This window comes from Nipponia nippon, unplaced genomic scaffold (assembly GCF_047370975.1).
Source record: "Nipponia nippon isolate SJK-2023a ecotype South Korea unplaced genomic scaffold, ASM4737097v1 scaffold_5, whole genome shotgun sequence".
In the NCBI taxonomy this organism is placed as follows: domain Eukaryota; kingdom Metazoa; phylum Chordata; class Aves; order Pelecaniformes; family Threskiornithidae; genus Nipponia; species Nipponia nippon.
In genome coordinates, this window is record NW_028262369.1 from 19,662,760 (window position 1) to 19,690,130 (window position 27,371).

At 37.8% G+C, this 27,371-nt stretch overlaps 1 long non-coding RNA gene across 1 annotated transcript in view; it reads right to left on the bottom strand.

Moving 5' to 3' along the window:
* The window catches only part of LOC148052073 (uncharacterized), a 40,219-nt gene extending 22,596 nt beyond the window's left edge, over nucleotides 1–17,623 (bottom strand). Inside the window, exons 1-2 of the long non-coding RNA XR_015698839.1 lie at nucleotides 17,512–17,623; nucleotides 15,754–15,860 (exon numbers count right to left, since the gene is read on the bottom strand). This is a non-coding gene — a long non-coding RNA (uncharacterized LOC148052073). The remainder of the gene's footprint in view (nucleotides 1–15,753; nucleotides 15,861–17,511) is intronic.
* Nucleotides 17,624–27,371: the final 9,748 nt, after the last annotated feature.

Genomic DNA, 27,371 nt, shown 5'->3' on the forward strand with positions numbered 1-27,371 from the left:
TGCAAGCAATGATGTGCCAGTTTCTCCTGCTTGTCCCTCATTTCTCTGTCACCCATTGCAGTGAAATCATTAAAAGATCAAAATTTTATCACATGGAAATTAAGGTCATTAAGAGGCATACAAAAGAAGCCACTCCTTCATGCGAATACGGAAGCTTTTTATTTGCTAGGTTACCATGCGGTTTGAAAAAGCTTATCACTTGCTCACAGAAAAACTCATCATTTGCATGAAAGAAGGATCTCAGCATGCAGTGTTGATAGCAAGGTTCCACAGCTGATCTCTGCTGCAAAGCCTGCCACAGGAGACCAGGATAAAATTTTATTTTGGCCGAGAGCTGGCTAACTGCAAACCTGAACATCCTCTTATTTTGTAGGAGCACATTTACAGGAGTAAATGAATTCATTTACATCAAGGTTCAGCAAATAACAGGAGATTTTGCTGCCCTCCTTGTACTGTAACCCCTCAAGGGCAATGAGTTTTCATCAGGACAAATGCTGCATTCCACAAGTGTGAGATTTCCTGTGTGGCTGCAATATGCTTCAATTGCCACTACTGTACATCTAGAATAATTTCACCGCAGTATAAAGGGGGTACCAAATACTAGGAAGGTACAATCCTTTGTGCTGTTGTGTATGGCTAGGTAAGAGGCAATGAAGAGGAAGGTCTGATAGTTTGTCTCCCACTGTTCAACAAGGTTAAAGTATTTATATTTAATTAAATAAAAATACTTTCCAATCATGATACACAAAAAATAAAGCCTACTTGTTGGAAAGCAGAAATAGCAAACATCACACGCCATGCTGAGAAAGTTTCTCATTTAGATACGGTGACTTCTCTTTCCTGAGCATGGCAAGTCACTAGATGTTTTGAGGAAGTTTATACATCCATGCAAATGAGTTTGTTTTGTCATGCAAGGCTACACCTGAAACCAAAGCTCCTTACTTTTTACCTAACCAGGAAAAAAGAACAGACAAAACAATTATATATTATATAAAAGATAATCTAACAAAACAGCATGTTACTGCGTGAACTTAATTATAAAAATAGGTCCCTTTCAGTCACAGGTTTCTGTTTCCATCCCAAATAATCAGATTCAGAGATTAAAACAGCTAAAAAATGCAACTTCAATACACAGTGTCCAAACACCAAAACTGACATCATCCAAAAGAAACATCAAGAGACACTGCCCTTTCCACCTGCAGAAATGACTATAGCACAATTCAGGGTATTTGCCAGTGTAGGCCATCATGAAATTGGCAGAGAAGTGGCAGATCCTGACATTTTAAATAAGATGAAAACAGAGAATGAGACTAATGAAGAGGTGGAATGTGGGCAATAAAAATGTACCCACATCACATATGCCAAGTAAACAGAATGCCTCAAGCTTGGGTCCTGAGAATAAGAAAAATTTGCAGAAATTTAGCTGGTGTATGCACTACAATAGACAGCCTTAAGCTAGCAGCCAATTTCCTGGGACAAACGAAGGTTACTGACTGCTAAACCTAATTTAAAACAAACAAACAAAAAAAACCTATCTGGAACAGAACTAGATAAGTATGTGCACGAGGGAGGTAGTTACAGGAGAAAAAGTGCAATATACTTGATACTATTCTATGTCTTCTTACTTCAGATCAGTACCCTGGTCACAGCACAGAGTCTGAGCAAGTGAAATATCCCTAAGGAAAGTCAGAGCATTCCTGACTCAGGAATTAGAGATTAGTTAAGGTCAATCACCTCAAAAGGGCGAAAATGTAGTAGCAAGACAAAAAAATAAACCAGCCCCCCAAACCCACGTTAAAAGTGTCATGCGTGAGGTCGGTCCTCTATGAATCAAGTAAAAAATTACAGGAATGTGCAGTTGTATCACTACTTTGGGGAATGTAGCATGCCTTACTCAAAAACAGATGGAAAATCCCAGCTCAGATTGTCCTGATACTCTGTGTGGACTAGCAGGAAGCACAGCCAGAGGTTTGTGGAGTGTATGAACCTTCCTAGGAGATAGATTTGGAGAGGCTGTATAGTCACATGCCCGGGCACTGAAGGACAGCAGGCGCAAGCTCCCTTTCCCCATACTTCTCCACAAGACCGCAGGCTACAGAATCAGTTTCCTTCTTCATTTGCAGGCCTTCCCATCTCAAGGAAGAGTTTATTTTTGTTGCCTCTGAGGTAGTAAGTTTGTCTGAAGTGGGGACCGCCCATTTGTTATGCTGACAAACACTGCTGCTATGTCTGATCAAGGCCTCCAGGTGCTACCCCCGCGTTACAAATTACTAATAAAAAATTAGAATAATTCCTTCCCTGATGACAGATTGTTACCAGTTTGTGTTGCCAGGATAGTTCACTGCTCTCCAGTACTTCTTAGAAACAAGGAACAAAGGTTTTAAGAATTTTTGCTTCTTTCTAAGGTAAACATGGGGGAAAAAAAAGATACAAGATAAAATATGGAAAAGCAACAGGAGATTAAAAGAGCTCTGGGAATCTCCTTTTTCACCCCAAGCCTGTGTAAAGCCTCAATCAACACTGGGCCCTTCACACTGTGTTTACCTCCAAGAGAATGTCCCCCTTATAAAACTGATGGAGACTTTGGTCTTTCAGAACACACTCTTAGCCAGCACTCCCCTTCCCCTAGAAGCAGAATATTTTCCCCCGCTCTGACCAGTGGGTAAACTCAGATCATCTGAACAGGTCTGATTTTTGTCCAGACCCCAAAACTCTTATCTTCCTTAAGGGCTAATAACAACAGTGATTAGTCAGAAGCCCTCCTTATATCAGAGCCCTATTTACAGTACTTAGATATAGAATTTTTAAAACAAAAGACAAGTGGTTTTGGTCTTTTTCTTTGATTGGTTTTGGTTTGTTTTTTGCAATTGCTTCAGGTTCATCTGGCCCTATCTGAAGTTGAGAAGACAAGTTCATAAATGCACTGAAACTTCATAGCATACAACTTCTGGCAGGATAACATGTATTACCACCTCTTGGAAACAGGAATTTTGAATTCATCTGTTGCAGGGTTTTTGGCAGTTGTTTTTGTTTGTTTTTTTAAAGTTGCATGCACATACAAACTCCCAGGAGAGTCACCCTATTGCTATTGAGGATTACTTTCTTCTCTCTACCATAAAAGGAATTAGCGAATTGCTTTCACATAAGGAGTTCCTATAGTGCAGGATAGTTTTTCTTTGCTGACCCGAATACATAAAATATTAACAGAAGGAAGGGTATTGCATAACAACATCAACAACATTAAGAATTACATCCAAAGTTACATAGTTTCTGTTGATGACTTTTAGTACTCAGTATTAATTTCACCCGTTTCTCCGCAATGCATAAAATTCTTATGTATTAATTCATTCAGCTAATCTAAAGTGTCTTCCATACAGAAGTCTTCATGTGAAAATTATTATTTATGAGGTGTCAAGTGAACAGTATTACAGCTGTAAGAGACTATTTGGTAGAGACATGGGACACATTAAATTTTAAGAAACTGACACGCCTTGTTAATTAGAAATGCCAACATTTGACATTTTTATTCCCAAGAAAATTGATTTATTATAGATCCATTTAATTTTGGGGAAAAAGCTGATGCTAGGAATTCTGATTCATAGTCCACAAAGGTAGATTTCCAACCACAGTGCAGTACAGTTTCAGATCACCTTATGTAGAGCAAATAGATATAAATGAAATGCACAGAGCCCTGTATATCTAAAACTCTGAGTAAGCACATCTGGGTAAAAGAACTAATTTCCATCACTTTCCAATTCCTCATTTCCCACCTGGGACTGTGCAAAGCACTTTTTAAGCAGTCCTTCTAGTAGCTAGAAGAAAACTAATGATTTCACCACTCAGTAGACAGAGCTATGCCAGTGACCAGCAGTTGCTTGTTTTGTTTATTTTTGTCAAAATAAAAAAGATTAGTTAAGAATACAAACAGAATATACACATTCCTGATTTTCAAAATTATTTTTATACCTGACAGTTCTATGTAAGGAGGGCTGTTGATGTACAATAAACAAATTTTCTTCTACAGCTGTGTAATACCATCATAAAGCACTGTTCAGACAGACTTAGGAGCTTTTTTCCAGAAATCTTAGTATTTCCCTGCACCAGGGTGCTTAAAACATTGGAGCAAACTGCTTTAAGCATCAGTGTGAAAAACTGGAAAAGCCCACTGATTTCAACTATGCTACAAATTTATTTTGTTCCCTAACCCAAACATAACAGTGCCATACATGACCAGCTTATAGCCTCCCAATAAATTAATCATAGTGGTCAATAAATTCACATGACTACAGTAATAGAGATAATAGCGATTCACATGTCAACATAGAGTTAAAGAGATGAGGAGAGGGTGAGGTACACATAACTTGCCACTGACCGAAAACTACGCCAGGACTAAGAGGGCACTTCTGGACTATTCAGGACAGTATTTGGAGGGTTTCAGGCCAAAGGCCATCAGCAGTGATCCTTTCAGTCTGAGTAAAGCAGGAGCTGGCTTATTCATACAACTGTGTCATACTTTATATGAAACTTCATGTTATTTTTCAATGTATAACAGCAAGTTTGTGTGTTTGAGCTTCTTTATTATTTATGTGGAACATGAATGCTTCTGCAAAACAAACAGCAAAACCTGCTCATAATGAGCACCAAAGGGACTTCTACTTTTCAGCTTTTTGTAGCAGCTGGTTGAATAAAGCAGGTTAATTAGATTCCAGCACTCAGATGGCTGAGACTTACTAACTGTGAGAAGTAGTGCTGCCCCAAGTGAAGAAAACAACATAAATAGCTCAGGCTCGAGGGGTACCCTTGGACATATTGACATTGTCTTCATGAGGTATCAGTATGCCAAGTTCCCCCTGTGAAGGATGAACAGGCAAATCTGCTGAGGTGGGGTTAGTGGGCAAAGAGAGTAATGGAGAGGCCATTTGAAGCACCTGGAGCATCTCTCAGCTTGAATATAACATACAGGAAGAGAAGGTTCAAGGGAAAGATGCAGTAAGAAAGGCATAGCAAAAAAAAAAAATAGGGCAAGGGAAAAAAAAAAGATACAAGAAATTGAGCTAGAAGAGTCTTCCACAATAAGAAGCAAAGTAGTAGTCCACAGACTCCTCTTACACCTTCTTTAAATCCAAATTATTGCAGACTATTCTATAAAGAACTGTTACACTAGGGCTATGTCTACACTGTAGGTTTCACCTGTGTCCCTACAAGTGTTTTTGCCCAAATTACATACAACCCATGAATTTATTCTTCTAGTGCTTGCTGTCATTTGAGTGCAGGAGTTGTTAAATGTTCTTCTGTATTTAGAAGGAACATTCTCCCAGGGTTTCCTGAGGGGGAAAATAATCCTTGGGCATTTGGCACAGAGAATGTTTCAATTTATCCACAGAGACACAGGCGAGAATAGACTAAGTGACAGCACATCAACACAGGAGGGAATCTGTTCAGACTCCATGCCAATCACATGGCCTGATTGTGCGGCAGACTTACCTTTAGCTGTGTCACCATGATTATTTCCCAACAGTTCATTTTGGAAGAGGTGCAGGAAAATGTTACAAAAATAAAGCTTTGCGAGAGCCTTCCTAGACACCACTAGTAAATATCAAAAACTGCTGAAGGTAAGTGGAAGATGAAGGCAAAAGAACAAAAGGCATATCTTGTCTTTTTTTTCCTGCTGATGTTCTGAGATGCCATTTCAAAAGGGTTTATCTCGAAGCATACAGACACGCACTAGAGGCTGGGCATAATTATTTAGACTCACTGACTCACAGATGTTACCTTTAACTGGTTTGTCAGTTGTCATGCACCATCTGACAATCATGCTGAAGAGGTGAAGTACAAGCAAGACTGCACGTGTACTTTCTAACTATAGTGCTGTATATTGCACCAGGGTGACTGTCAAAGACAAAAATCTAAAGAGCAGCTCTTCAGGTAGATTTTTACGCTCGTAAGACATGAAACGGGAGTGCCACATACTCATCTGTGAGACACTGGCCTTTTGGTTTACCAACAAGGGTTTAAGATCAGAGATCTGCTACCATATCAGACATCAGCTACCATACTTAAGCTAAGGTGCCAAGGGTATGAAGCACTCAGAACCATTATCAGTATTTTGCTGTCAGACTATGAGGTCATATCAAAGAAACTTTTGCACAAGTCTGTCCTTAATAGACAGCTAATCTAATCTTAACAGTGTGGATATTTCGAGTCATTACGTGTTTATAAAGCTGTAGATGTCACTAATCTAAAAGAGCTTGTACACACTCTGGAGGGACAGAATCAAAATTGTTTTGAAATCTGTTCATTGGAGAACTGTATCCTTTCCATGTGCTCTGTGACAAAAACAATCAAGGCTGACAGACTGGAAAATGTCTTGCTTTGTTGCAAAAATACTGATGCGCTAGTATCTGCTAAATTAAGCCCACCGTTGCAGGTATTTGTTCTGCCACGCTAGCAGGAGGTAAAACAGGGAGTCAGAGTTCTGGGCATGTTCTGGGAGACATGTTCTGGGCAGCACTGAACTGTATCTCAGGATGTCCGAATTTAGTAAATACAGGGTAATTTATTAATTTTTTTACAGTTTGTGGTGGTTCATCCTCCCCCCCGCCCCCTTTCCTCTGGACCACCTTACGACCTAACCGCTCATTCGTGACACAGTTGATGTAAATTTCTATAGTGACAAACATTAAGCTGCTTAGGAAGCATAGCAATAAAAACAACAAGGAGACTTGAATACTGCAATATTCTTGGTTCCATGTAGTCACCTCAGGTATTATAAAATAGCACACTATGGACACATATGTAGCTATGTTTAGTCATGTTTTCTAAGCCACTTCAAAGAATTTCAGAAAAAATACTTCAGATAAAGTGACAAAGGAAAATCCTACATATACAAATTACATTTACAATCAAGACCTATACTGCTACTACCATTATTTAAACTTGAAATGACAAAGAGTAGAATTTAAGTGAAGCTTTAAAGAACAAACTCACATATAATCCTTAAGTTTCTTGGTTTTCATGTATTTCCTGAAAGAGGCTCTTACAATATTCTTAACCATTTATTTAACATTGCAGCTGTGCCTAGTCACTATGATTAAGGGAGATCAGTTATTCTGAATATGTTTATCTCCACTAATTCCTATAAGGAAAAGAAAAAGAAATTTAAAAAAAAATCCTGCATTTTAAGCACATTGGCCCCTAACATATGCTAGGAACTATAAAGTAATTACAGTTGTTTAGAATATCTTAGAAATATTTCAGCCAGTATTTTTTTAACTTCATTTAAGACACCAAAATCACCGAAATGAAATGCTTTTCTTAGGAAACGTGTTAAACCTCGCTCCTTGAAAACAATGCTTGAAGGTAACAAAAAGGCACCGTTATAGCTGAAAAGTTATGCTCCTAGGTGTTTTTTTGTTCAAGAAACTGAAGTCAAAGTTTCTGAAAGTATGGATGAGAGAGACATACCAAATTATCACAGCTAATTCTTTTAAAAGCTTTGAAATGTGCCAATTGAATCAAACTTGATTTCCTTTATTTGACTAAATTTTAACTTTTCCTGTGCCAAACCAGGGAACACTTGTAAAAGCTGCATTTTTTCATAGAGTGGTCCATAATGCTTGGGATTTACATCTGCATGGCGGACACTTGCAAGGTAGTACCTCACAGAGGATTCCCATTATGTTTTCTGTTCATGATGTAAAAAACAAACAAACAAAATGGGTTCAAAGCAAAACCAGGAAAACTGTGCTTCCAAATTATGGCTTTAAAAGTAGACATATCAAATGCATAAACAAAAATATGGGAAGTCTTGGCACACACACCAGATTACATCTATGAAATACTGCAGACGCTTTGGAATATGCGGACCATGTAGATCCTGACACCAGTAAGCAATGCAGCACCTGAAGAGGTGCAACAGACGACAGTTGTTCTATGTTACAACAACTCATGTTCTTTAAGGTCGTGACTGGATCAGGTGGAACCCTCTGGTGAGAAAACAAAGATTGTTCTTCCCCTTCAAGCTACCTCATTTTCAGGGAGGGAAGGTTCAGACTAGCACAAGGGCAGGCAGAAAAAGAGGTAGAAAGTAAGAAGAGCTCAGCAAGATCTGGGAGCCTGCAATTTATTCAAAGACCAGGAGACTACAGAGAAAAGCAGATATACAGGGTTATTAAGGGTAACAGCAGAATACTAACTCTGGGGTTGACCATCAATATTGGATACCAAGAGCTATGAAGGAAATCTGAAAATACCACCCTCTGTAATAAGTTTGGTGAGCAATACAATATAGAATGAAAAAATGTCCAAAGACATAATGGGACAAAGCATCAAATTCTCACTGAAAATGTGCTGGAAATGGATGTCTGTTTCCAAAGGTTCCCCTAGAACTTTGTCAGACTATTTTCAAGTTAACCCTTAAAACACAATTTCTTCTCAGGACAATCACAGATTAAAATAGGGTCCATTCTATTTCAGATTGCTTCCTATCCCCACCTTCTTTCTCTCTTATATTTAATCAAAGTGTAAATGTTGCCATATTTCTCATGTAGCACTATCAAGAAAGGAAAACAGAATTTGGAGCCTCAACTTTAAGTTTATTTTGCTTTATGCTAAAATTACCCAGTTACCAGTGATTTCACCTGCTTTGCCCCCAAAGTATTTACTGGAAGGGAAAAAGCCTTTCTGATGGCATCTGCAACAATAAAGTATTGGTATGCATCAGAGAAGCAGCATGACAGCCAAAACATATGCAAGAGGCTTATTTCCCCTTCTCTCCCATTGGTATCTAGGTATCCCTGTCACAGAGCTTAAGCCAGGCTACAACAGTGCCAAGCTTTAACTACTGATTAATTCTTTCCAACGTATTTTTCAATGCCATTTCGAGATAGATTTTACATTTTTATTACAAATTCAATTCCCAAAGGAGCTCAAGGCCTTTGCAAACTACGTGAAGGACTGCACCTCAACAGACTGTTAACTTTTGGAGTAAGAGGGAAGTAAATACTTACCAGCAGGTGGCAACAATTATAGGTAAAGGTAATTTGGGATCAGAACCTATCAGAAAGAGGTCTCCAATACATGTAACTTCATTAAGAAGTAGTTCAATACCACCAGGATTTAAGCCATGGATTTTATAGTGTCATACTTCAGCAACTCTTGACAGACATTTTGTAACCACACTGAAGTTCCACAGTAGAAGTTGTGAAGTTTAACATGTTAAACACATACAACACCACATATCTTACCTGAAGTCAATTAGGGATAGCTTACTTTGTCACATCTTTGCCATATAAGCATGCCAGGTTTGTAAACATAGCAGGATTTAAGAAGGGTCAAGCTTGTAGTTGGAAATTTACCATATTTTAATATAATTGCAGATTTTTAAGAAATACTTAATACACCTAGTCTCCTAACATGTGAGGACAGATCTTGCTCTAGCTTTCAGTGGACACCAATTCCAAGTAAGAATATCAACCAGCTAACTGAAACATAATTGCTCTTTTAATATGAGCTTTGGCCTTTTTCTGCAGCAAGATATTCAATATTCAATACAAAAAACCATGCTGTCTCCAACTTACAGATATTATTAACAGTTGAATCATCACAAGGTATCTTGGGATGAGTATATAAAGATAGACTGCATAAAAATACACAAGCTGTTTTCAAATTTAAGGAACAATAAAAGTCCTTGCAAAATACCAAGGTAAACAAGCAGATTCTTCTAGTTACATGCTTTAAAAAAAAAAAAAAAATCATCCCCTGAATCTCATCTCAGTTCAAGAGAAATGAAAATGCTTTTACTCAGACATTCATTTTGCATTGTTCTGCCTTGCTCCCAATGCCACTATCTCCTATAGGCTTCTTTTTGTAAGAACTTTCCAGTCATAGGAAGTACAAAATCCTAGTGATACCAAAATAAATAAATTGAACGTTTTATTATTTAAGGTAATGAATTCATGTTCTATTCTAAGAACGTAATTTTAAAAAAAAAAAAAGATAAAAGTATCCTGGAGGATACTCAAAATATGTCATATCAAATTAAATCTAAATGCAAAAACTACCCTTCTGCTTTCTAAATGCAGAATGATTCTATGCTAAAAGTATACATTCCTTCAAAGTAAAAAAGCTGACACAAGATACCTAAGTTACCAACAGATAGAGGGAACAGTGAATTAAAGACTTGCAGATTAATCAAGATTAGAAATGTAATATGGATGATAGAGTATCTTTGGGGTTTTCAAGAAAAGGAACATACGGAAAATCAGTGTCAGATTAACATCTAGATATGATCGGATCACTGAATACTCCTGCACCTTTCAATACTGTTTCATCACACTATGCCCAAGAGGTACCTTCCAAATAATTCCTATTAGAGAATGAACTAATTAACTGAGCAGAAAGACATTCAGAAACTCCTGTCAGTATAAGGCAATGATTAAATCTGGCACATGGCTTTCAATGTTTTTGAAAAATAATTAAGTAAGAATTTCAAATAGTGTAGATTAAGTAGAGATTTACAGATTTCAAAGGCTTTCTAACAGTTTAACAACAGTTTCAAATCTTCAATAAAATATTATTTGATAACAGATGTTAGTCGTCTTTGTTTCTAAATCCAAGAGCAAGGAAGAATACCTTCTAAAACAGTCCTGTTTACAATCCTGTCTCGAGGGAGAAGAAAAAAAATGTACTTAATAAAAAGCAATAAAGAAAAACAGTTTCCTATTCACAGGAGCTAATTATGTTTACTAAAAAAAAAAAAAAGAATTCAGAAATGACTTTCAGTAAAATGCAAATAGTAGCAGAGGGAGACAGATAAAAACCCAATAGAATTGCTTGGTGTGATTTTGCAATCACAGCTTTCAGAAGCAGAGAGCTGAAAAAGAATAAGAAGTAAGTTGCTTTCCAATAACACAGAAATAATAATGTTACAACTACCCAGTCAACAGAGGCAAAAAATGGGTAACTAGAGAAGAGTGACAGAACCAGCTTTTAGTGACATAGTGATAAAAAGGAGATAAAAAAGCAGCAGAAAACACTGATGTAAACAAGTATTTGTAAACACCAGATAAAGAACAGCTGACGGCAATAACTCAGGCTATAACATGGCTGATAAAGCAGCCTTGCAACATTTTAATCACCTACAGTCCCAGGACTCCTTTTTTTGTGAGGAGCAAATAACTTATTGTTTTGATAGAGCAGTAAATTTCATGCATAATTTTGAAGTGCTGAAATAAGAAGCATCCCTTAGGAAAGCAGACAGTTTCCAAGTAATTGAGAAATGGACATTGGAAATAGAATTACAACACAGTTTGGATAGAACAGTTCCCATATGGAGAGATTCCTGCAGAGCGGGACGTCCTTATTATTAGACTCCTCTTCGTGCCCAGAAGCAGCATCGCTTCTACTGTTTGAATCTGCATGGTAATTTCCCATCATTCCACCTCATCTATACAGGAAGAGGGGATGTAACATAACAAAAGAACAATCAGGTACAGGTTATAAGGATGTACAGGCTTTACAGAAGTCTCCCACAGCCATCTGTGGGTGCACATAAACTTCAGCAGAGGATTACTGGAAGGTATTTAAGCATCTTAACTTGCTTCCTCCCTAAGAAGCAGGCACGTCTCAAACAGGTTTTACATATAACTGGGCTCCCACCCATACGCTGCTAAATAAGCCCCTTAGAACCCACGTAAAGGGTAAATAGATCTAACTAATAAGAGCATGGCCAAAGCCCAGAATGAAATGTCACTTCAATACTATTAAAAACTGTCTCTAAGCATTTGTCTTCATTGTGTTTAAGTCATGCTGAAGTATAGAGAAATATGTGGATGGACCTTGGGCCAATAATAAATTCAACAACAGTGGAGCCTCAGAATGTAGATGGATGACATAAATGTGTTGGAGACAAATTAGACAATAAAATAATTGAACATTCATCTTTGTATAATTAATTCATTACTAACTGACATTAATTGTACCTTTCCTCTCAGATTTCTGTGAAGCTATTCTCAATCACATAGTTTCTAACTTGCCTGAAGCCTTGTGAGGAAGCAACATGTGGAATAACACAGGGCAATGCTTCCCATAGCTCCCTGCTGTCACATTCTAAATGGCTCCTCCTTGCACAGACTCATCCCTCTTTTCTATACATCTGTATTAGAAGTAGAGCCTTTACACTTGCTAAAGGGTTTTGTCATCTACATACTGTATACAACAGATTAAAGCTAGCATCAGGAAAGAATCAGAATTCATAGCTTTGAGAAGGCATTCTAGTTTTTGCTATACGTAAAAATATCCCTGCATACTCCTATTCACAATAATAAATACAAGTATGAGTCTCCTCTCTGAGCATTCAGCTCTAAAATTGTCCCAGATCCTGACAAACAGCATGTAATTAAATGAACAAGATCAGAACGAGAACAGAACGGGAATCAGATTTCTAAACCTCTCTGGAGGGTGCCATATCTGCACACGTTGATAGGACTATTCCCTTTACTTTGGTGATTATACTGCAAACTGTTTATAACTCTTTCTTACACTAATGAAAAATGTACATGAATACAGCTTCACCCACTGAGACCCTACAAGTTCTTTATGCACAAACCTTCCCTTCATAAAAGGGATTCCTAACTGTTTCTACTGACCTGTTTGGTCTCTTTTTTTTTTTTTGTGTCTTTTTGGGGGTTTTTTGTTTGTTTGTTTTTTCGTTTGGTTTTTTTTGAAGGTTTATATGACAGTAATATTTTTTGGCAAACATATAACAAAAGTGCATCAAGCATTAAAGACAGCTGAAGACTACGTTTTACCAGCTAGAGCTACATGATATTTTGGTCACCCCAAAACTCTTTATAAATTGGCAATCATTCTCACTCTTATGAATTCAGCCTTTTGCTTCTTTAGCTGTAATTAATTCTAAGCGAAGTCAAGCAAAACATGATTAGGTGGCACTAAGTAATTTTAGGGACTCATTAACCTGCCATTTCATATGAATTTTGGTTCTTGACTGTACCTAGTCAAACTGGGAAAAAATCCCAACACCCCATAGGGGTATGTATACAAATTTTAAGCCTTATTAAACATCAATCACTTATTAGAAGTCCTGAAACATAGCAGCAGAATTTCCTTGTCTTGAGTCATTTTAACTGATAGAAAGATTTGGACATGGTGTCTACTGTTGTTCTACAAGGAAGAAAATATTGTTTCATAGTGTGTTGTGTGTGATTAAGTGTCCTTTGTTACCTTGTGTATTTTTCTGCAAGATTCCTGCCAATTTAATGTGGTAGCAAGTCTCCTGCAGAAACTGCAAATGGAAAGAGAGCTTTAACCTAGGAAGCTTTTCCCCACTGGTACTCGTTAGGTTCTGACTGAAGAAAAGTCAGCTGAGAGAATCCACAACTCTCAAATTCCATAGCCAAAACTGAAAATTTGGTACGTATTACATCTTAACCTGCTGAGCTTCACTCTGCGTGTTTTAAGGGACAAGTGCTCCCCTGTGCAGGGGCAGAAACCTGCCCCACCTGCACATCTTTTTGGAAACTGTCCAATTCAAATATTTGCATTGGGTACCCACCATTCAATCTCAGTAATATCTTTTCCCTCCCTCTAATTAACCACAATGTACTGGTTCAGTTGACTTTACATTTTCCATAGGCTCTTAAGAAGTGAAGATTTGAATATTGTTGTTGCACAAATCAGTTGGCCTTAGTTACAGTTTAGTTGTGGCTTGCTTTATTTGTGAAGGATTTATTAGGATGAGAGGTACACAACAAATATTCCTATACCCATTGTTCTACCACAATATTTAAATCTTTGGCACATATTTCAAGCATATATACAAGTTTTATTAAATTTATGTACTTAGTCAAGCACTTAGAGGCACAACTCAAGATTAAAATTACCAAATATTAAGTGCTAGATGATTATTTAATCTCATAACTGTAAAACATGCAGTTCCTTTTTAATATCTAATCTTCATGACTTTAAAGAGACATGGAGCAAAATAAGCCACATACCACTTGTTTGATTAGCAAGCTACTTCATCATTGGATGCATACATTTTTTCATCTTGTTTTAGAACATGCAAGTAGACCACAGCAATGTTATTTTCCTACTGGTTTCTTACTGATCTAATCCACATGGGTTTATTTCTAAAGACAGTTTCTTAACTGAGTTTGCATCTTTCCGTACAACAATGTTAAGAGAGTATCTAAAGCAAAACAGTAAAGGGACTTGAAGTAGTGGGTTGAAATCCCAGAGGAAGTTCTAAGAATAAGGTTGATAGAGGGACAGAATATCTTTCTTCTGCCATCCTCTGTAGCTGGGGGGGGGCGGGAAATCAAGAAAAAAAGATATGAAGTATTAAAGTCCTTTTGAAGTCATAACACAGCTGCATACAAGACTGTATTCTCTGATTTCACATGACTGACTGTGTAGGGTTTCTCCTCACTGTGGAGTGCAGCTCTCCCCTACCCTTGTAATGACGAAGTTAATTTTCAAATCTTTTACCCCTTCAGTTACTTGCAAAATTTATGACTACAGTAAAATTTCCCCTAGTATTAGGCCAGCAACACTAAAATATTAATTGCTTATAAAAAGCATTAACCTAAAAAAATAAACTTCTGACATTCATTCTCATCACTTGTGCTTCATAGATGTTAAAAAAAAAAAAAAAAACCAGAATCAAATTTTGTCATAAGGATAGTCCTAAAAAGAAGAAACTATGATCACTGAGTTGCTGAAAAATGCTTGAATGTTTTCGGAGGCATAGGCCTGAGTCACTTAAGCATTTAATTCCTATCAATCTTAATGGAACTCAGGCACCTCTATTTCTTTGTACATCTGAGACTTGCATTCTTAAGGCCTTTCAATCATGGCAAAAAAAATGTACCCTATCACTTGCTAAATAAGTTCACTCTAGGTCGTATTTATGTCAGCTTTCATATGGGCAATGCTAGCAAAGAGAACAGCAATCATTTTCATGTAGCTTGGGGCTTGAAACAAGCTCTCACTTATACAGGAGTAAATTCAGGGTAATTCCATTTACTTCATTTGATTGGATCTGGCCTCTGGCCTCTGACACTGCCTGTGGTAAAAAAGGGGTACTGTAACATTTTTCCCCTCCAAAATAAGATTGCAGTTTAACGAGAATGCTTACTAAGAGAAATGTCAAGTTTTTGCACCACTTACAGAGACTGCTAGCCTCTCTATATGGATATTTAAGCACAAACAACCAAAATTAGTTTTTGTAAAATGAGAGGGGGAAAGTCACGCACAGACATAACACTTGCTACAAAATACCTTCCCCTTACACGCACAATAGCTTTCCCCTTCCCAGCCCCAAAAAAGAAAATGGAAGTCTAAATACACAAGATGCCTATAGTTATGTCACCGCAGAAACTATATTGACAAGGACAGAAAGATCCATGCTAAGGATTAATACTCCAGTAGTTAAGAGAAAAAGATAAGTCAGATACCTAAACATCTTTTCTGATATGGTAAATTATTTTTACTTCTTTGTTTGCTCTGATGTAACTATTCTCAGCAGAAGCCTGCCAGGCAGGAGCAGATGCACAGCTGCTGCTGTGCCAGGTAACACACTGCTGAAGAGAGGAGCCAATTTTAAGCACTTGCAGAACACCTTCTATCACCCCCTTAGCGGAGTTTCAAGTTTGGCGTATCTTTGCATCACTACTCTTGAAAATTTTGGCTTTGCTAATTAAATATACAAATATTCCATAACAACTTACTTACAGTTCCCTGTAATAATTATTCTTTCCATTGAAAATTATGGCAACTGGAATCCTCTGCACCGCAGCACATACTGTGTACGCCAGGAAAGAAATCAAAGTGTGTCATCACTGTTGATAGAAGGATAAATATAGTTGAAGTCAGATTAATATTTCCAAGATTACTCATTTCTACTTCAAAAGAGAAGCAAAGATCATGTGCAAAATGACAGCTACCCATCTGGGACTAGAAAAGTCACCATATGGATGTCTTTTTCTAATTATAGATAAATTTTTGAACTAAGGGATTTAAAAGTAGGGATCTGTCAGTTCAAAAATATACTTCCTCTCCTCCCTCATTCAGGCAGTGCTTTTGTGCTGGCTAGTCAATTAAGCAGAGCATTGGATCACATAGGCTTGCTTCACCTTTAAGGCGGCAGTTTTCTCCTACTTCACGCAGTCACATTTGTAGCTCAATTAAAGGAAATTTGTTACTATGATTCCTTCTTTTTTTCAGATCAGAGGAACCTCTATAATCTTTTATCCCAATGGCCCACATATCAGAGGCCATGAGACTGCCTTATATTACTGCTTCATGTATGATATCTCTACTTGAACTACAACATACACTCCTGAAAGCATCCCAAGTGGATTAAAAGATGTTTCAATAACATGATTATCACCCAAGGTAAGTTCTTCCAAGAACAATTAATTTACATAAATGATTAAGTATGTATTCTTAAAATTGTGCAAGTTGATTCCTCTTCCACTATAAGATTAATTTTTTTTGTTCTATTTTGTCTGCTGAATTCACTGATTAATTCTCTATCAAATTACTGAATTGGTTGCATGTATTTATAGACCAATCACATTGTTCTTCAGCCTTTGCTTTGATACAGTTATAGAGTACGCTTCTTGACCTTGGGAGATGTTTTCTATATTTTAAGTCAGAAAAAGAGAGCTCCTCTAAACCCTGCAGGTTTTGGCCTCCTAGAACTGTAAACACCAGATGATACACCAATAGCAATTATATGAGCACCAAATGCAGAGGCTGTGCAATTTTTCATGCCTGCTTAGCATTTTATAGCATTTATACATGGATTGCATTAGCCTTTTTGTCACTACAGTAGAAATTAACTTCAGCCCATAAAGGTAGCTGATGTGAAGAAAATTGCATCTCTAATTAACGGGGAGAAATGGGCTTTTCCAGAAGAGCATTGAGTGCACTCATACTATACTCATAACCTCTGATAAAGCCTCTTTTTCCTCCCCTCTATTGAGTACACTAAAGGTTAGGCAGGGCAAGTACATTGGATGTCACCCCTCTCTCCCAAATGTGCTAGGGGAGGGGAGCGGTGTGAGCAAGAGTTAAAATAAAAATACAATTAAATTGAGTTCTGTCCAACAGCCGTGCAATTCACTCTTCTCCAGAAGAGTTTAAGACACATCATAGCATCTTCAGCTGTACGTTACCCATATGAATCCAGTATGAGTTCTGGTTAACATAAATCAATGTACCAGAGACAGATTTCATGCTTTTCTTCTCTTGTTCTGGTAGAGTCTCACATTCTGTCCATCATTAAACCAAGCACCTATCACTGCTGTGCACAGAATTAGTCCCTGTACCTGCCCTAGACACACCTGAGTATCAGCTTCCTGAAGATTGCCAACAGTCATCTTTGACATCTACACATCAGTGAGACTGAGGATGAAAAGGCAGATGGAAATGGTAACTGCACCTGATTGCACCTTAAGTTTACTACTTAAAAGACAGCAGTTTCACCTTGCAGAGTCCCCAGTTGTCTCAGGAGCTAGTGCAGGCTGTCTGCAGGATCAGGGAAGGTGCGTTCAGCAGCTAGTGAGCAAGGGGCCTATATTCCAGCTTCTCTCATTACCTTCCCTCACAGCCCACAGGGAAAAAAATGTAAAGAGATAACCACAAGAAATCAATTCCTTTACTTTCATGACTTGTAATACAGGTGGCAATGATCTAGCATAATGACTGTCTATGGAGTAACATAATTCTCAATTTGAGCACTAGTTAAGTAATCCTTTATCCCAGATATGTTTTTTATCCCATCAAGGAGCTAGCTTAACAGAACATTTTTTCCTCCAACTATAACACTACACCATTTAACTACAAGAGTTAGCTCTATCCTCATCACTGGAACCTTATTTCCAATCATGTTGTTATGAACAACTTAGTAGCTTATACTTTATCCATGCCATGAAATCTGGAAGTTTAACCATGCATAAGAGCCTTTTGACTGTTGCAGCCACACTCAAACAAAGCATGTCCATCCCCGCTCAGACCACAACCTGCAAAACCATCTTACGCCACTTCATTCCCTATTAGCTTTAAGTTTTCTTCATCTTATCATGGAGTTTTCCACCCTTGTTTTCAAGAAGTAAAATTAAAGCGCACAAATTATTTAGTCCTTCAGGTAAACCAAAGAACATATACTTTCCTAGAGAAAATGCAGGAAGTTAGTCAGCCTTCTAAAGGACCATCTAAAATTCACCTTTAAACTCGATCTAACGTCCATCCCATGGATAAGAGCAGTAGTTCTCCTCAGCAAAACAAAGGTAAGACAAGGCACTAAAATTCTGTGTTCTGAGCTATTTGCTTTTAAACACAAAATTAACGTGCATCTGCCCTAGTCACTCTCCTTACATCACCTCAGCAGCCATCTTAGTTCACAAGCCCCTACCGTATTCACGCTCCAGGTAATATCCCCAAGGAAGGGCTTTTCCCTGCCCTTATGCTCTAAAAAAATACCAGGCAGTCCTTCCATTGTAGCTGTCTATTTATCCTAGTCTCAGCTGCAGCTTTCTAGTAACACCCCAGCCCTTTTATGTGCTTCAAAAATCACTCACAGATAAAGCAGTTGCACTCCCGCCCAGTGCTGCACACAGCACAGCCACTGCAGCCCAACAGCAGATGAACCCCTCCAAAGTCCACAGTGAGTGAGGCAACGGGCTACAGACACCTTCTTCTAAAACTCTTCCATTCCTCCTGAGACAGGCTCCAGCTTCTCCAGCCTGACCATTTCCATGCCCTTGGATGCAGCCTCCTGCCCAGCCACTTTACCTCAATCGCCCACAGGTGCCACTGCCACCCCCAAAGCCTCCTCACAGGAACCAGCTCCTCCCTTCCCCACCTGCAGCATCTGCTCATCAGCCTCCTCAGCTGGGGCTTCTAGAGTTTTCAGTCAAAGACTCAAATTAAATTGAGGCCTCCTGAGGCACAAAAAGGTCAACTTTAAAAAAAAAAAAAAAAAAAAAGTGGGGGGTAGGTTTAGGAGTTGTAGCACTGAGCTTTCTGAGCCTTTAAACACACAGCTCTGAATTGGGTCTGGAAACCTTAGTGAAAGGCACAGGGAATCACAGGCTTCATGACGAGATCCTTAACTATTGGTACGATGATCAAAGAGCTGCTTAAAGGCAGCATGAACAGAAAGATTCAGGGTAAGCTCCTGAAAAACTTACCTTTCATGAGAGTCAATGGTTTACATGCTACTGAAAGGCAGCATCTGCTTCCACTTGAAGTTTGCAAGGACAAACTTGAAAGAATTTAAAGGTTTGTTTTTGCTTTAAAAGATCTGTGGTTGCCATCTCTGCCCTGTTGTGATCAGGAGAGCACAAATCTGGAATAAGGGAGTCAAAGTCAAGTCTCTTGCTTATCTGAAGAAGTAACAGTAAAAACTCACTTTTCTCACCTTTCTGGAGAGCAAACTATTTTCACAACTCATTTAGGCCTTTCTTTATCCCTTCCATCAAAGCCATACCGCTCTACAGAAAGTAAAAGCAGATTTATGGTGCTGGAGAAAGGGAGCAGAACTCTGCCGTAACGATGCAGAGCATGCTCTGAGGTGAGAGGGGATGGGTAGGCAGAAACTGCTTCAAACACAGCATAAACATCTGTATCCCCCATTCTGGTCTTTTGCTCTACTAGGCTGGATTTTTAAACCAGATGACTGTACAGGATCATGCTTTAAAGCAATTACCTCCAAAATGTACAAGTATTTTAGTAAAATATCTAATATTTTTTGCCAACTGATATGTATTGTGAATTAACTTGTGGGATGCTAACATCCCATTTACATATTTCCCACAGATGTCAATGTGTTACAACAGAAATTAGATTAGATCTTTCCTGCTTTCACCAGGCTTAGTTTGCTTAGGATGGCTTCTTTTGCATTCAGCTGGAGGACCATTAGGACTAAGGAAGAAATTCCATGTGGAGTTTCTACTAAAGAGAATACCTCTCCTAATTCCCTGATGCTGTCCTCTGACCTAATATGAAATTCAGGGGAAGAAAGGAGGAAATCCCTTAGAAGGACAAACAAAAAGAGAATTTAGCTTGTCTGCTGATGAAAGCATTGGTATTGATGGAGTTAAGGGATTGGCACAATCGAGTTGTTTATCTGCTGAAAATATGAAGCACAATGTGAATCATTACAATTCCAAAGAAAAGAAGATATATTTGAAAATGAAAAACAGCATATGCATATGCTTCCTTAAAATTAGCTTCAGGCCACTTGTTTGTATCCCGTGATAACACCAAGCATGAAACAAAAGAAGAAAGTTTCTATATTGTAAATTTCCTTTAGGAGTGAGTCCAGAAGTACATGGGTATGCAATGAGCACTGCTCAGGAGAAAACACATCCGAGGTTCTGTTCTACCAGAACTGTTAGTAATGTAGCCACTTAAATACACTAACTAGAAAGTTTGGTGTTTTAAATGTAGATCTTCCCTATGTAGGGAACAAGTAATGTGAATTTAGGTCCTTTTGATACAATGCTAACTTTCTACATATATGCAGATATATTTAGGAGAACCGGATGTAAGGTAACGATCTGTCCATCCATGAAGATAGTTTAGCAAAAAGGTACTTCAGAACAAATGGCATGGCATGCGTGGTGGGGGGGTGTTTGTGTGTGTTGTAAGTGTACAAAATTTTAATCACAGACAAATCGTGCATTCTGATGTACTAAGCTAAATTAAAGCAATTAACAAACATATACCCTATTCAGCATGTTATTATACTACAGTTAATGCTATTATACATATCTACATCTAAGGCAAAAAACGTTTGCAAGCAACTACAAAATAAAATTGTCAAATCCTGAACAGAATGTTAGAATATCAGCCCAGATGAAAATCAATGTACTTTATCTGAAAAGACTTTAATAAAGTCACTCACAAATTCATGGCATGTTTCTTTGTCTTAGCACAAACAAATATCAAAGTAGTTAGAATATGTAACTTGAACAACAAGCAGATTTTCTTTCGTAAAACTTTAATTGGTAAGGGTGCTCTACATTCCACCTACCACTCAAATCTACTGTGGATATCTTAAAAGGAACTTAACTCTTACACCATGCATTGTGCCATATATCATCTGTACTAAGTACCACCTCTGACCTGTATTATAACAATCATTTTGCTAATAGGTTATTCCGATGACTTTTTTTTGAACTTCAGTATTAATAATATAAAGAAAAGGGAAGAGCCTTGCCTGCATGGAGGAAGTATTTGTTTCTCTGCTCACTATAAATAAGATTTTGGGAAGTTTTACAAGATAAAAGATTTTCTCTTCTCCTTAGTAGGACATTTCTTCTCTAGGCAATATTCTCAAGTTTTATGTTTATACTAACTAGAAGAATTCTTATGTGACATCATATATATCCAATGTGCTTTACAGACCTGTAAAGTCACAAAATTGAAAATAATGCACCTGTCTAATAGACTGTCTGAACAACAGGAATTACCTTCAGGCATTCTGATTGTTTGCACAGCAAAGAAAAAATAAAAAATCAGGGCAAGCTGGCAGCTCAGCAGCCTCATTTGCACGCTGCGGAGACTGGCCTGGCACTGATCAAGAAGGGGTGACCTAAGACCTGTCCCTTGTGTAGAGCCAACACAAGCAGAGATGTTGATGAGGTGATAAAGGTTCCAATGTGGCACTACCTTGGAAATGTGTTAACTCCAGTCGCCATGGGAAATATCAGATGTCAGCAAGCATAAGGTGCTTGTAGGAGGGCTGGCAAATGAAGGCCTCTCATTAATCTCTTACAGATGAATGATGCCCTTGCTCCAATCTCACACAGGTGTTTAAGGAGCCAACTTGTCTTATGTTTATTATCCAGAGTACAAGAACCTGCACTGAAATCAGAGAAGCTGCCACCGGAGATGCACTCCCTCTCTTCTCAGTGGAATATGTCTTCATCTTCTCTAGTGTAGCTAGAGGAGAGGAGGTAACTTCACAGAGGGAACCTATTTCTCCTATGCAGTAAGCTAGAATTTTATAGTTCAAGTAAGTATTCAGCCCAGCTTCTAAAAAAATATAAATGCTAGTCTCAGTAAGTACTGATTAAGCTTTTAAGAACTATGAGAGCTTTAAATGTGTATTTTTGTGTGTGTGTGTGCAAATGTATTATTATGTCAATTAACAACAGTTTCTAGCTTCAAGCCATGGCTGTGTATGGCAACTTGTCTGACGACTAGATTCCAGTGAAACCGTCTACACACTCTCCATTGAACAGCAGGACAACTTCTAGAGTAAGGTACTGCCAAGACTTAGGCATGAGATCAGAACCCCTTCCTGCTCTTGTACTGATGAAAAAAATTGGGGGAATACAATGTGTATTCAGTTATGATCTTTGCTTTCACCTGAACCTCATAACACTGTGTACATTGCTCATAACAGGTGACCATAGGAACAATGACATTACAATAGGACAGATTTTGAACTCACTTGTGCTGCTTAATATTGTAGTAGGGAACTAAGAAATATTGGCCCCAAGGTTACCAGAAGTTGACCCCTTCAGTTTTCTTTGTTGTTGTTTCCTCTCATTGCTACTATTTTACATAAATGGAAATGCAACTGCATCAGCAAATCAAGATTATGAAATCTTTAGAAATAATGATACTTGGATAATTAAATTTATTTTTATTTAAATTTATTTATTTATTATTTAAATATTTAAATTTAAATAATTAAGACTTTCAAAACTATATTTTTTAAATGCATACAAAAAATCTAACTATGGTGGTATGAAGTATAACCAAGGTAATGAAAAAAAATTCTACTGTTTGATCTGCTATACTGCCCCGCATATACACTTTGAACATAATGCTATGAGGTGCTACACATTTACATCTAGGAAGCTTAGAACATTTGATTGCTGCTGTTTTCTGGCTAATTCTTGGAACTGACATGTGCTCATGTAATAGAAAGTTCTCTTAACGCATAAACTTGTGCAGCAGCAGCTCCAGACTGTAGAACAAGTTTTAGCCTGAGTTGGCACTATTATGCTACAAGATGTTACTACACAATAACACAGTCTGACCTAGAATAAAAGTGATGTTTGACCTGGCATTCATGTCACTGATGTGTATGGATTATGCCACTAAGAGCTGCTGGCCTTGCCCCTTTGTTTACAAATACAGCCCAAGCGTGGATTTCTACAAGAAGCTCAGAGAAAGTTCATCATAGTTTTGCAGATTACTGGAGCCAAAGCCATAGCTAAGAAGGCACATTGTTTTGACCATTTGTTTAAAATGCACTTCCAAACCCTCAGTTTCATCAAGGTTAGTGAAAAGTTAAGGCTGCCATTCAAGTAGTTATGCCTTGTAGAAAGGTTCATATAAAATTAGCCAGTTTTGACACCCATGCAATGTTTAATGTCAGCGGGTTGAACCACGATTCCATTTTTGTATAATCATTTTAACAAAGCATCATTCTATGGGTATGTGATGTTGCCATGATGGTCTCAGAAAGGGAAGTCAAGGGCTGCTATTAAAAATGTGAACCACAGTGACTGTGCTTTAATACACAGTGTTTCAAGCTTCCCATGAATATTTAATCATTTTTGATGTTTCAGAGAAACATCTGACTTAACAAGTGCTTGTGCCATTACTCACATGTATTTAAGTGTGTGACATTGTTGTCATTTCTTCTTCCATTTCCACCCTCTGGAGAACATAACGGGAAGAACAGAAAAATTCCCCAAAAATGTCTTCTAGTCCCTACGGGCTGAGGACAAAACAAAGATAAACATACACTTTAAGGCATGAAGTAATTCAAGAAAGCTGTAGTTTAAACTTTCTTCTATCTCTTGCTACTACAGTTGTTACACAACAGACCAAGATCAGAAGCACAGCAAATGGGAGACAGGCCCTGAGTTAGTATATATGTGTGGCTTAAAAAAGTGGGTTTGAGTTCAAGAGTAGGTAAACTCCTTGGATCTAAATAACGTACAAAAAAATCTGAACATCCCAGAAAATGATCAGGTAACCAAGAAGCAGGTAATAGGATTGTTCTGTACGTTCCGTCAGTAGCCTTTTCTCACAGGATATAAGAAATGAGCTTTTCTAGCAGATGGAGAGAAAGGAGGGGCACAGTACATTCTCTTTTTAAGGAACCTTCACCTAGAAAAGTAGTTTGATAGGTAGGTATAAGTTAACACAATTTACACATTTCTATAGCTTGGGTAAGTATAGCCTATTAGTGCAGCATGATGCAACCTGTGTGATAAGAGGTTTGAAACTGAGAAAAGATGAAAGAAGATGCAAGATGAAAGAGCTACAGTATGTGATGTGCAACTTACACCATTATTCCTATCACCTCTGTCCCCCAGCTCTCATAGATTAGGAGTGAAACATGGCCTGCATATAAGTACAAATACATTGAAAGAGCCATAGGCAGCAACCAGGGGAGCAATGAAATTGGACAAGTATTTGAAGGACACTTCAAAGAGTTTTATCCTAGAGAAGAAAATTTGATGTATTTTTTTTATCTGATTTTTTTTCCTCTTATGGTGCATTTGTACTATAAGAAAAAACTATTTCATCTTCCTTCTGCGCACTAAGAAACAAAAGCAGCAAATTTGGGAGATCACCTATTGTATCTTGGGTTTTTTTACTCAGTATAAAAAAAACAAATTTCAATGTTTCATCCCAATTTCCAACAGAAGTCATTACTACATACTATTTTATTTTCCAACTCTCTTAGAATTACTAAATCATTCCACTGGCCTGGCTGGCTTTTTTATTTATTACCTTTAATACAAGTCTAGTATTGTTGAAGCCCTCCTTTCCAAATCTGTATCTTCACCAAATATAAAATATAAGCAACATAATATTTTCCTCGTTGTATTTAAATGGCATTTATCATCTGAAGCTGTGTAAGCTTACAGTTTCATATGTTACAGAACTTCAATAAAAATCCTGACAAAAACCCTTCCAAATGCATATCTGTAACTTCCTTCCCAGTATTTACATAAGCCTCCAGCAGGTGAATAAATGGCAGATGAAAGTACCTTTTTCCCAGAAAATTTTTGGAGCCTTCTACAGCAATATCCAGCACCCTGCAACAGAATCTCTGCCATGGAATGAGCTAAAAAAAGCAGCAACTATTTTACTGGCAGGATCGCTAAAACATAACTGTTCAAGTTATGCACTTACCATGTTAATAGTACAGACTGTGTTAAAGAAGTTGGGATGTAGTAAGTCGTCGAACTTCTGTTATTTGCGTCACTTATTAACTTCCAGATATAGAACCTAAGAGAGCAGGAATAAGGTGGGCAAAGAAGATTGAACATCCTGTGTTAGTACATTACATCTAGCTACATGACAGATGGTTATAAATCTTTAAACTTCTATGGCTGTTTGCAAATAGCTAACTCAAAAATAATAACGTAAAAACCACAGTAACTACATTATTTCAGTGTTCTTGTACCTATATACTGGTGTGTGAGGAAACCAGGACCAAAGTCCATAAAAATTCCAATGTCTAGAAGTACTTTTTCCTCCAGCCTATGTGCCATTCTCTGATACCTGGTGTTTATCCTCTGCACTCCCCTCTCTTCATGGTGCCTTAGATCTCCTGTCTCTGTGGGCATCTCTTTCTTCCTCCTCAAACATAGCCCTAGCAGCATGTGTAGCTGTATAATACCCTCCTTGTTTCTAAATATTTTTACAGATCTCCAGGATCTCGTCACTGAACAGCTTAGGCAGTCATAGAAACAGCTAGAGACAAAATTAGGGCCAACATCTTGTGATCATCCATGCCTCTATAGGAATCACTAAGCTAAGGCATTTGAAAATGTTAATTTGTTTTGAGGAACACATTTTTAATTTTTTTTTGTTAGCTTGTTTTGATTTTTTTTTCCCGCATGCTACAATATTTAAAGGACATTAAAACTTTTCTAACAGTTGGTGTCTCATATCAAGGCAAAAATAATATACTTTCAGCTGTTTTGCTTTGAATGAAGCTTTTAAAGAACCTTTATTATCTGCAAACAATAATTGACAACTCAAGACAGAATTACTATGTGTGATTTTTTTCCAAAGGGTAAACAGATTTCTTTCTTTTGGTTTGTCATTCTTTTTTTCTCTCAGTATACTTTGTCCTTCTCACTTGAGTAGCCTCCCAAGCTCTGATTTTACATCCCCTATGTACATACTAAGAAACCCACAGTTGAAATCAGTAAAAAAATTCAGATTAGAAGGGATGTCTGGAAGTTATCCCACCCAGCCTCACTCACAGCAAGGTCAACTTCAAAGTTAGATCAAATTGTTCAGAGATCTTTTTTATTATCTCCCCAGATGGAGATTCCACAATATCTCTGGGCAACTGTGCTAGTCTTGGACTGCCCTCACCATGAAAAATCTTTTTCATAATATCTGGTTAGAATTGTCCTTTCTACATCTTGTGTCTGTTGGCCTTAGTCCTTTTGCTGTGCACCTTGAGAAGACTCTGGCTCTGCCTTCTCTATAATCCCCCATTAGGTAATTGAAGTCAGCAATCAGATCCCCCCCCCTCCATGGCCTTCTCCAAGACTGAACACACGTAGGTCTCAGTCTTCTGGTATGTCATCCTCCAGCTCCCTAGTCATCTTCGTGGTTCTCAGCCAGACTGGCTTCAGTATGTCAATGTCTTTCTTGTACTGGCGGTCCAAAAGGACACACTACTCCAGATGTGAGTGAAAGTTAAGTTTGCCTCGGTTTCTTATTATTCAGCTATATTTAGAGTAAGCCAGGTATTTAACTTCCAGTTTTCTCTCAGTATCTGCAAGCCACAAGGAATTCTTGCCAGTTCCGTGGCTAGATAGTATTTTAGGGAAAGGTCTCAAACCAGATGAGTTTCATATGCGTTCGGAGTAACAGCAGCAGTAGTTTTCCACAACTATCTCAAAAACAAAATAATCATCTTTTCCCCTGTGGGATGCATGCATATCCCATGCATCCTGGAATGCATGTAAAAATAATCCTAGTCCAAATCTAACAAAAGTAATATATTTACAGCAGTATATGATGTTTAAGAAAAACATAGTAAGTTAATGAAGGAAAATAACTCTGTAAAGGTGGGATATGTTGGCAATCTATCCTCTCCCTTTGTCTCTGTTTCTACCGTAAGTTAAAGGGGCCTATCAGCAAGGTAGCTAATCTACTTCCACAGCAGGCATTCTATAAAACTTCTGTGTTACACATATGAAGGTGCTTTTGAGGCTCACCAAATATAACTCTGGTTCAGAGCTGAGAGGACATCCCTAGTTTGTATTCAGTTTATAAACTGTTCTTTGAGCACAGATTGATTTTAAAGAAATGAGAAAAAGACCAAACGAAAAGCAGTA